This window comes from Mustela lutreola, chromosome 1 (genome assembly GCF_030435805.1).
Source record: "Mustela lutreola isolate mMusLut2 chromosome 1, mMusLut2.pri, whole genome shotgun sequence".
NCBI classification, from domain to species: Eukaryota; Metazoa; Chordata; class Mammalia; order Carnivora; family Mustelidae; genus Mustela; species Mustela lutreola.
In genome coordinates, this window is record NC_081290.1 from 11,755,139 (window position 1) to 11,767,776 (window position 12,638).

Sequence of the window (12,638 nt, forward strand, 5' to 3'; positions counted from 1 at the left end):
ATTTGTCACATATTATTTATTTTAATTATTCACTTTTTGGTGTAACTTACATTGTATGTGCTCAGATCTTTTTTTTTTTCCCAAAACAAAGAAAGATAAAATTATCCTATAAATTTTGGTAGCATTTTAAGTACATCACATAATTTTTTGTTTGTTTGTTTTGGGAGTACTAGTAGTGATAGCATTCATTAATTTAGTTATTAGATTGTTTAATTAAAAGTAATAATTATTCAAGAATTAAATTTTTAAGTGTTGTAAAATAAACCATATCTGTGATTTTTTCATCACTTAAAGTAAATAAAAAGGAAAAAAATGAAAGTCCCTCTCTCTAATCCTTAATTCTACTCCTAGAATGAGCTGGCATCATACATTTTAGAAAAAATATTACGTTTTTTTTTTAAAGTTACTACTTTTGATTATCAGTGAGTTTTTCTTCTGGAAAGGAATCATACTATATATTTTTGAATTTAAAAAAATAAGCTATAGTGATATTTACAGCCTAGTTACAATTGTAAGACAGGGACATTATTCAGAGTTAAAAGAAATACCGAAGTGGTTCAGTCTTTCTACACCAGGAATCAGAGGAGACAGTGGTTTTCCATACTGAAGCTCTCTTTGCATAGTATCTTTTCTTGTTGACTACGTCATATTAATTTTAACAACTTACTAGTGTTTTCTATTTACAGGCCAACCTTGGAGATATTACAGGTTGGGTTCCAGACCACTGCAATAAAGTGAATATTGTAATAAAGCAAGTCAAATAAACTTCTGGTTTTCCAATACGTATAGCAGTTATGTTTACACGATGCTGTGTCTGTTAAGTATAATAGCAGTATGTCTAAAAATCAATGTATATACCTTAATTAAAAAAATACTTAATTGCTAAAAAGTACTAACCATCATCAGACCTTTCAGTGAGTCATCATCCTTTGTCCAGTGGACGGTCTTGCCTTGATGTTGATGGCCGCTGACAGATCAAGGTGGTGGTTGCCAGCCGCTCAAGGGGCGGTCGTCTTGCCACATTGGTTGACTTTTCCTTTCACACATGATTTTTCTGTCTTGTGAAACGCTGTTTGATAGCATTTTACCCACAGTAGAACTTCTGTCAAAACTGGTGTCAATCTTCTCAAACCCTGTTGCTTTGACACCTAAGTTTCTTAATATTCTAAATCCTTCGTTGCCATTTCAACAATCTTGACAGTGTCTTCCCCATGAGCAGATCCCATCTCAAGAAACCACTCTCTTTGCTCATCCATTAGAAGCAACTCTGAATCTGTTTAAATCTTATCATGAGATTGCAACAATTCAAATAGAGTAATAAAGAAAAAGTTTTAATTATGTGAGAATTACCAAAATGTAACACAGAGACATGAAGTAAACAAATGCTGTTAGAAAAATGACTCTGATAGACTTGCTGGGCTCGGGTTTGCCACAAACCCTAAATCTGAAAAAATGGAATAGCCACAAAATGCTGGAGGGTGAAATGCAATAAAATGAGGCTTGCCTGTACTCTGATTCACTCAAGGGAGTAAGGACAAGCACCCTTAGCTACATTGTAACCTCATATTTTTTGTCTTTTTTCAGTAATGTATCCAGAATGGCTGACTTATTTTATGCCTTACTCAGAGTCACACTATAGAAAAAGTCTACTGTAATTTATACAAAGCTACTGTATCTTCGTTTGCTTATTTATTTTTATTCACTTATTTATTCATGGAGGTGAAGAAACTGGTCAAAGAACTGGGAATATAAAAGTTGAGCAAGACAAAATCACTGGCCTAGTACTATGGTGAGTAATTAACACATAAGAAGCAAATAATTTTATTATTTTTGATAGGCCAAAAATAAAGATTTGAATAGGACATCCAGAGTACGTAGGAACAGTTCTGCCTGGGGGCCATAACATTTGGAGGCATTTGATAATAATAAGGCTTGCCGTCAAAAAGAAACAATCAAATTTTAGGAGTGTCTAATCTGCCTCATAGGACAAGGCATCTCTCAGTGAATTTGTATATCAGCCATGGGACTTCTCATGAACCCCAAATCCAAATTTTTCTATCTATAATCCCCAGTGGATAAGGATTAATCTCTACTTTGTCTGAATTAGGTATTAAAGATAGTTAATTAGGCTTTAATTTTTAATAAACCATTCTTCTCATTGTAAAATATAACCATTTACTATAATTTGAGAAAACATGGTATCGTGTGTTCACTGTAGATTGTACAATGCCAAGTCCTACAAGATTTTAGCCTAAGTTCATTTGCTTTTATTGATATTTTTCATTTGCTTTATCAGTTAAATTTGACCAGTTCCAACCATTAAAACAAAGCTTAGATCTGAAACACATATTTGGACCATTTATAGTCCAATGGGCGTTTGCCCTATGAGTAAAGAAAAAATGACATTATTACCTGGATATCAGTCACGTGTAAGGTGAACATATAATTGATCATTCAACAATGAACATTCATAATAGTAAAATGTTCTGCTCTTAGTCATTACATTAGAAAAACAGACATAAGCTAGGACTATTTTAGGCACACTGTGGCATGGCCACTCCAATGATATCACGCAATTGGTTTTGAGATTCCAGGAGTCCCTAAGCAAGGCAAAGTGGAAACAAGTTCTAAGGGACAATAAAATAGAAAGCTTTCTTGTTTTCCAGTTTTTTGATATTGGAAAAATTATTTCTTTCTTGAATTCATATTTATGGGTAAAACAAATTAGCAGGAAAATGAAAAGAAATATCGTAGCAATAGACATAGATTTTGAAAACTTACTAAGTGGTAAACTTTGCTATGTGAGGTTTTGTGTCCTGTGGCACGTTCTCCTCCAGACTCATATCTCTTTGGAGGATTCACTGGCCTGAGACAGTCAGTAATTCAGAACATAAAGTTCCAAAATTAGTTTGTCATGATTGTCTATAAACATTTGGCTTTATGGCTGGTGAGTCTTCTAGGAAAGTGTCTTTAACTATGTAACCAACAGCTAAACTTCCACAAGGAAATCGACTGAGAAATGTGAAAGATACTTTTGTTTTTCTCTGGAAAACCTACCAGAGGATTCACAATGGGTGCTTAGTAACTGTTCTCAGGTATAGCACGAATAGAACCTTGGCACCCAGAAATTGAATAAAGTTCTTTTCAGGAAGTCGCTGTCTAGTATGACTATATGGTATTACTGGAAATATGGAACCTATGTTTACTTTTGTGTTTGTATTTAGAAAAATCTCTTTTTTAATTCTTCAGGGGCCCGTCACTAGGTCTCTGGAGATCTAAAATAAAACACACAGTCTGAGTAAAGTGGTGTAAGGGGTGGTTGCAAGTCAAGGCTTTGGGGTCGAATTGTAAGTTTAAATCTTGGCTCTCATTAACTTGCCGTCATCTGAGGTAAATCACTGTGCCTCAGTGTTCTCATCTGTTCAGTAACATCTGCTTCCTACAGGAAGGAAAAAAAAAGGAGGTTATACACTTCGAAGTGTGATATACCCGAAACAAGGGGCTCGTTTAAGATTATCCATGATTGGAACATGATTTTTAAAGACCTCAACTAATTATTTTGTGCCTAAATTATCTTCCTACCTCATAGACTTGTGAACTTTCGAGAATTTATGACTTACATTTGTCTATTTGCATGTGATTAGAAAAAGTGTAAAAAGGTAAAGACAAAATGTCTAACAGTGGCCACAACTCAAGAATGTTTGGGTTGGGATATGAGAAAAGAGAGTAGAAAAGAGAGCTTAGAATTTTTTTTTTAGTTTTTTAAAAATTAAGTTAAATTTAATTTTTTTTGTATGTGTTCCAAAATTCACTGTTTATTTACCACACCCAGTGCTCAATGGAAGGAGGGCATGTATTGATGGAGAACTTAGAATTTTGATTAATAAAATCTTGTCTTATTTGATATTTTCACAGAACAGTGAATTAGAAATTGCTTCTCAAATTTTAATGTGCTTATGAATCATTAGAGTATCACGTTAAATTTCAGATTCATGCTCAGTAGGTCTGATGCATGTCCCAAGATCTTGCATTCTTAACAAGTTTTCAGGTAATGTCATTGCTGGTGATCTATGGGACACACTTTGAGTACCAAGCAACTAGGAGATTTGAAAATGTAATGTATAGCCTTCTTCTTTAAACTTAACAACAGTGAAAGTTGGCATATAAAAAGTTTTAAGAATACTTAACAACATGGAAAAATTATGAAAACATGTAACATACATAGCAAAAACAGATGTTAAAAAATGTTGAATAGGGACACTTGGGTGGCTCAGTGGGTTAAAGCCTCTGCCTTCGGCTCAGGTCATGATCCCAAGCCCCGAATCAGGCTCTCTGCTCAACGGGGAGCCTACTTCCTGATCTCTGCCTGCCTCTCTGTCTACTTGTGATCTCTGTCAAATAAATAAATAAAATCTTTAATAAAAAATGTTGAATAATATTTCCATGAGGTTGTTTACCTTCATACCAATGTTTAGAATAAAACATTTTCTTACCAATCCTAGCTTTTTGTAGGTTGGATGTTCTATTATAACAATTTGTCTATGGAATACCGATATTACCTTCTTCCTTCCACATCCAACCAGAATTCATTCATTTTGCCACTAATGATTTTTTTACTTACTCAAGATATCAGAGAAAATTGAGCTAAACTTTAGCTAAATGCTACCTGGTGAGTTATTTCTAAAAGACCATAAAATTTGATATGTAAAAGGAGTTTTACCTATAAGAAGTATATCTTCCTCTGACTTGACAGAACATAATTTTCATTATTGATATGATTTCCTGGGACTCATCATTAAATGTCCTTGTTTAATAATGTTACTATCAACATATAATGGCTTTGACAGACTGTATTACTTATCAGAACCAAATGTAGTTTCCCAGACAGAATAATAAGCCATCCACCAATAGAATGGAATATATTCCTTTATTAATTTATATGGTTTTTAACAATGTTTGAAGTCTTATTATTATTCTATTTTATTCTATTATTATTCTATTTGCCCCTCACAAGAACCATGCAATATAGGGATAGCAGGATAAGAATACCAAACCTTCCCTAAGTTAAGTGATTTCCATACAATGCCATGCATCAACTAATGAGTGAATGGTGGCTCAGATCTTCCAACATGTGAGCCTGTGTTCTGACTAATAAACCACTCAACAGGAACACTTAATATATACGAGGTATTGTATCTGTAGATAAGCGATAGAGAAAGTAAAATCCTAGCAAGAGAAGAAAGCCTAACATGCATGTAAGATGAACTGATTAAAGCCATCATAGGATAGTGTGAGAGTGAGAAGAACTAGCAGAATAAAACATGTCACAGTGTTGCTAAACACAAGCTTCACACTACTTCTGGAGAAGTGTGGCCACTGCCAAGATATGCAATGTCCTAACTCCAGCATTATCCAATCACATTCTTCTGATTCTTTTTCCTTTTAGTAACTGTGACTTTATCAGTATCAATGTTTCCCCATTGATTAGCTAGGATTTAATAGCTAGTAAGAATGTTTGTCACTTATGTGGAAGTACAGAAGTGCCCCCAAAGTAAAAATTACGGCAGAGAAGAAAATACTAGAATTGAAAAAATTTAAAGGTAAAGTACTTGCTAATGGCAATAAGAGGCTACCTGGTCACGTGAGGTGAAGGTCTTTTTTTATAATTGAAATATAGTTGACATATGTTGATATATTAGTTTCAGGTGGACAACATAGTGTTTTGGCGAGTCTATACCCTTCTCAAGCTCACCAAGGTCACTATAGTCACCATCTGTCACCGTATACAACATCATTACAATATTTTTGACTACATCTCCTATGCTGTACTTTTCGTCTCCACCACTCTACTTTAAAATTGAGAGTTTGTGCCTCCTAACCCCCTTCATCTCTTTCACCCACCCCTCCGCTCTCCTCACCTCTGGCAACCACCAGTTTGTTCTCTGTACCTAAGTGTCTGTTTGGTTTTTGTTTGCTTGTTCTTTTGTTTTGTTTTTTAGATTCCACATATAAGTGAATTCATAAGGTCTTGTCTTTCTCTGTCTGACTTATTTCCAGGTGAAAGTCTTTTAAGTTAAAGTCTTTTAAGTTAAAGTCAGGAGTTGGATTGGACTATTTGTGTGGGCCCTCATATAGCCCAGGATCACAACAGGTTTCAAGATGGAATGAATAGGAAACTCGGAACACGGATAGCACTAGGGAGCCCGACGGACAGTAGATGGCAGCAGTGAGACAAGGAAGAGGTCCACCTGCGGAGTCGGAGACTTCAAGGTCAGGAAGCCTACCCAGTCCGTGCAGGAGGTCCTCAGGAAGTGGAAGTGGTGGTAGAATGACAATTCCTTCTCTTTCCAACCTCCAGATAGAGGTGGCACCGGGGAGGAGACACCTTCTCCGACCTGAGAGACTTATAGGGTATTTTTATCTGGGAAGGTTCAGGTTCAAACTTCTGTCTTGGAAGTCAAGGAGATGAAGGAGTTTCTAGGAATAGAACTGAATTTTTTCAGACACAGTGCAAAGGACCATGGGGAGGCTGCAGAGCTGGATTATTTCAGAAGAGGGATAGCTCTGAGTAAGTAAGGAGGAGCAGAGAGCAGGCGGAGATTTTGAACATGGCTGGGGATTAAGTTACAGCCATGAAGGGTGGAATCTTTTCCACCAATGTGGAAAAGATTTCACAGAAGCATGTGGGAAGTCATAAAAACTTAACAAGTAGAAGTTATTTTAAGATTCAATTTCTAGACAGCTGATACAATAAGGGAAATACAACAGAAATCCAGAAGACAGACAGCATATGATGGGATGAGATGGTCAAAAATTTAAAACAACTACTAATATCAGGGTAAGATTTGGAAAATTGAGAAGTGAGAGAGGCTGACAGATGAGGCTGACAGATAAGGGCAGTGACATGAGGATGGAGGAGTTAAAACTCTAAAATAACTCTGCTGGGGAAACAAACTTATAAATTACTAAATTTTATCTATTGAAAAGTGCTATGGTTGTTGAAGAATACAAGAACTTTGAAGGCACAAAAGAGGATATGTTCTTTTTGACATGAAAAGATCAGGAAAGGAGTCTTGGAAGATGGGTAAAAGCCTGTGAGCTGAGAAGGTGAGGGAAAAGGGGAGGCAGGAAAGTGTGTTAATGGCCATGGTTGGAGGTGATAGTGTGCGTCACAAGGAGGACACGAAAGACTTCGTGGTACCAACAGGACTTTGGACTTGACATTGAGAAGCGAAATCTCTCCTCCTTAGGAGGAAGGCAGAAGCCTGAAAGGTTGGCCCTGTCTTCGCCGGCCTGGCAGTGAAGCTCTGCCATGTTCTTCACTTTTGCCCAATCCTTCCCACACCAGCTCTTTCCAGGATGTCATTAACTTCCTCTTGTTGCTTCAGATCATGATGGTCATGGATTGTCCCAGCCTGAGTCCCTCCAGGGCCTTCCTCTTCCTCTGAGAAGGGTAGAAGAGTTCAGTCCTGCCCTGGTCCAACAATTCACATGCCAGGTTTCTGGCTTTCAGGTTCTCTCTCTTCTAAGTACTTTGCTAAGATGACACAGAAGGACATTGACTATCCTGTACTGTGGGTCATAGAGCCCGTCTACTAATGCAAGCAGATTCTTCCAACAGTAATAAAACCTGTTAAAAGTTAAGCACTTTTAATAAGCCAGGCACTCAGGCACCGTGTTAGCACTTTTTTTATTAAAGGTTTAAAAACTCCAATTAGTTAATACACAGAGTGTGTTAGCAATTTTTAAAGGTTTGCTCATTATGAAGATTTTTCACATGAGAATCCAAGGAAATGGATGTTATTTTTATTTCAATTTTAGAGATGGAGAAATTAAGGTGCAGAATAGTTAGACAACTTTCTTGCGCTAAGACCAAAATGGCTAATCTGCCTTGAACCAGGCTATTTTATTCCAAAGTGCCCCCTTTTAAGTACTGTGCTTTATTGTTAAAAATTCACCCCAAAAGACTTTCTGTGCTCTAGATAAGAACCCAACAAATGATTTTATTGTACTCTGTGTTTTATTATTTAAATTTTCACAATCAACTAGATTAATGAAACACTGATTCAGTTTTACAAAAGGTTTTTGACATTCAACTTGTAAGTTGAGATATATTAAGTGACAGCTTTCATTTTTGTAGGACAGTTGCAGATTCGAGTTTAGTGGCTACTTAAATATTTACAGAATTTTTAAAAAAATCAATAAGAAGAAATGAAAATCTGTTAACCCGCAACCCCAAAATAACCAATCATTGGTTAAAAAAATGTGAAGTATGTTTTGGCTATATATAGGAGTGTCGTGTATAGTAAATTCCATTGATTTTATAAACTGTTTTTTCCACCTTTTGTTATAGCATCATTTTCTCACACTGCCTTAGATTTATAGATTACATTGTAATACTTAACACATTTTAAGCAATTGATCCTGTTCTTCAAAGTTCAAAACCTCCATTAGATAAATGTGACTTTACCTGTTTGGAATAGTTCCCCACCTGCTGGAATGTTCTCCTTTTCCTTCCCTGGAACTCTTAAGACTCTATGGACCACGGGTAGAAAAACAATAGTTCTATGTAATCTTCTAGAATGGCTCCACAATATTTCATCTTAATGACATGTTACAATTTATTTAGCTACACTTAAAGGGGCATTTATATTTTCAGAGTTTAGTTTTTGTTTTCTGCTATTATACATAAGTATGGTTGTAACATTTATATTATGTCTTCACATTTGAATTATTTCATATCCTTTGTCCTTCTTTTGGGGAAGGCTTATTTTTGTATATTTTTATTTAATCACAAATATATTTTTCTTTCGTCATTAATTTTGTGGACATGTTTTCACAAATGCAATTTGCCTTCCATGCTATAATGGGTCTGATGTTGAGGGGTTTTCAATATTTAGATAAAAAAATTAAAATTTTCTTGTTCAGTGTTTCTTTTTTTTTGTATTATGTCCCTCTCCCTCTGCTCTTCTTCCCTTGGCCCCCTCCCATACTCTTGCTCAAATAATAAATAAATAAATAAATAAATAAATAAAAATTAATTTAAGGAAAAAAATGAGGAAAAGTCATGGAGCGCCTGCGCGGCTCAGTTAGGGAAGGGTCTGACTCTTGATTTCAGCTGAGGTCCTGATCTCAGGGCAGTGTCAGATTGAGCCCCGCATCCCTCTGCCCCTCCCCTGCTCTAAAAAAAAAGGAGGGAAAAAATGAGAAATGAGTCTATTTTCCTAGAAGATTGAGGACAGTCCCCCATGGATCTCTTATTTTTCTGAATGTCTTACAAGTGGAGACACTGGCTGCTTTTGTTGTGAGCTATCCTTTCAAGAATGTTTTTATAACAAATATCCTAGGAAGATAGTCTTCCTTCAGAATAAAGGGCAGGTTTGTTTGCTGTTATAATAAAGACAATGACTCTCTCCAGAGTAAATATCAGGTAAGCTTACATGCTCTTTCTGAAAAAACTCAGTTTCTGAAGTGTGTGGCGAAGTGTGTGGCATTCCTCCCCGTCAACACACAATCTGCTGTGTATGCAGGGATCACCGGCCCTGCTCATGCTAGAAATGGGGAGGCGGGACCAGTGCAGATACTGAGACTCTACGGTGATTGCTGTGTATATTAAAGTTTGTTGTCTTGTGTTCAGGGGTCTGTGGTACCTCTGTGGCAGGCTGTCTCTTTATCTTACAGGAAGGATAAAGTCACAGACCCTTGAAGTTTCTGAAACTGAAGTTCGGAAACATTTTGAAGTATTTAAGAGTCCACTCCATGGGAATTTTTTTAAGCAAGCTAAGTTTGCAGATCTTGTTTTGGGCCCTTGATTTTGGGAAAGAAGAAACTAAGAAAGGAGACGAATACCAGAAAGACCATAAAAAATGAGGTCAAGCTTTTCTCTGATGGATGACTCTGGAAAAAAAAATAAACAAAAGGAAAATAATGAGAGAGAGAGAGCCCAAGAGTGAAGGTGCTACCTGTCCAGAATGTCATTGACTAAAGTCAATTACCTTGCAAAATGATAATTGTCATGTAAATAAGCTCCCTGAGTGTTTTGGAATATTATTGGTATGACAGTACCAAATCAATAAACCAGTAAAGGGGTTTTTCAATATGACTCAAGAAATTGTCAATCTCTTGACATCTAGAAACTAATATAAGTGTGACAATTTAATACAGTTTTTATTTTTATTTTTAAAAAATATTTTATTTATTCATTGGACAGACAGAGATCACAAGTACGCAGAGAGGCAGGCAGAGAGAGGAGAAAGCAGGCTCCGTGCTGAGCAGAGAGCCCAATGTGGGGCTTGATCCTAGGACCCTGAGATCATGACCTGAGCCGAAGGCAGAGACTTTAACCCACTGAGCCACCCAGGTGTCCCGACAATTTAATAAAGTTTTTAAATAGGAAACACTCAAAAAAGTTATCAGAACTCTTCAAAGAGTTGTGAATCAAGACTTTCAGTTTTATTCATAATTATATCACATTAGGTCAGTTAGAGTTAAGTTTTAGGGTCCCCATGAACTTAATTGTTTTTTTATATTAATATGAACAGAAATGAGAATGGGAAAAGTCTTAAAATGAAGGCTAGAAAGAAGCAATAAAAGAAAACAGGCATAGAAATACACAAAGGAGCATTTTTAAAAGGATTAAATGGGCTATGAACTTAGAGTTGTGAGAAGGCTTTCCTTCTATTTACCTTCTTTGGTTGTGTGTCTCTTTTTTTCCTCCTATTCCACCATTGGTTAACCTACAGTCCTTGCTTTTTTTGTATTACTTTCAATTACTTTGTTTCATTTTGTAACTTTACTCTCTTTCTTCCAAAATTCTTCATGAAGGGACCTATAAATACAGAAATGTTAGGATTAGTACTGAAAACATAGAAAAATACCAAATTCATTAAACAAATAAAAGACATATAATTAATAATTAAGCCCTATACAGCTATAATAATGTGGCGTAAGAATGGACTCCTCCTTTTTACAACTTTACCTATTTTAAATTCTGAATTTTGGCAAAGGTAGTATCTTTCAGCTAATCACTCCTATTAAGTTATAGATTAGTTTTCTATATGCAGTAAACTTTGTTTTGTTTCATTTTTTTAGACTAGATAATTTAGAAGAAATTAAGAGTTATGCCAATGAGAGCCTTAGGACACCTAGAATGTGGTGGACAGGAACGATTTCGAAAGGTTAGTAGCAGAAGGAAGGGGCTGGATCGTGTGGGTTTGTCGAGGGTGTTGCTCTGGGAGTTCAGGATAATGAAGTTCTTCAGTGTTTGGTGCGACTGGTAAAATAATGTCACCTGTGTGATCAGAGAAAGACTGGAAATGTGTCTAACTTGAAATTTCATCATTTTGTCTAATTCTGGGACCTTACTCATCATTTCTCTCTTTGCATCTAAATTTCCCTGTATTTGTTATAGAACTAGTGAGTCAGGAATTTTTCAAACACCAGGAGGATTTGGTTCTTGGTTGCAAAGCCCTGAAACCAACTCAGGCTACTTTGAGAAAAAGTGTTAGTGAAGGGGAGGACTTAGATTTGAAGGATAATTTAATATTAAGTAAATCTAATATCAACAGTGGAAGGTAGAACAGCAAGACCTTCTAGCTAGTCTGAGCCCCACACAGCAGCTGTGATGAAATATATAAACTTGTCTCTGCTTTGGGGTTATTTAATCAAGAGTCACAATTCCAAATGAAAAGTTCTGATTATCCCACTTGGGTCATGTTGGTTATAACAAAACATAAAGAATTAAGATCTCATTCTTTGAGCTTCCGTAATGAGAATCAGGTATGTGCACATGTCCTCACACTAAGACTACACACAATTGAGGAAAGAAACATTTCCAAATGAAATTCAGAGAGCTATTTAACAGTGGACATTTGAAGATTTATATAATATAAATCCTACTCAAACATGGATGGAAATGATCTCAGTTGTACTGCTAAATCAAATAATTAGTAGCTTTATATTTCTTTTTTTCTAAGATTTTATTTATTCATTTGACAGAGAGAGATCACAAGTGGGCAGAGAGGCAGGCAGAGAGAGAGGGGGAAGCAGGCTCCCTGTGGAGCAGAGAGCCCGATGTGGGACTCGATCTCAGGACTCTGGGATCATGACCTGAGCCAAAGGCAGAGGCTTTAACCCACTGAGCCACCCAGGTGCCCTAGTAGCTTTATATTTCCATAATCATCTGTATTTGATGCTTGTAGCCAATCAGGATGCATCCACTTTAGCTAAAATAGCATTTATCGGTAAAGGGAGTAACTAGCACATAAAGAAATTTTAATATAGATAACATACATCTGCATGTTATTTATAATCTGTTAATCATGATATATGTTTATTCAGTTTTTATTTCCTGGATTCTTTGTTGGAATGTAGGCAGGAACCTTTTTTCATCTTAATCTTAGTACCTAGCAACTTGCTTGGAAGTGTATGTGCCAGATTCAGAGGTAATTCGTCTCCTGAATAGATAAGAACTGAATAATGAGTTCTTTGAATTTCATTTGCTGAGTTCTTCTGATATTATTCAATAATACTCTCACTCTAATTACTTTAATTAACTTGAAAGAAACTGGAAGTTTCCCCCAATCACATACGCTTTTCTGGCTTTCTGGCTTTTATTCCCACAAGAAACAGTGCTCAGG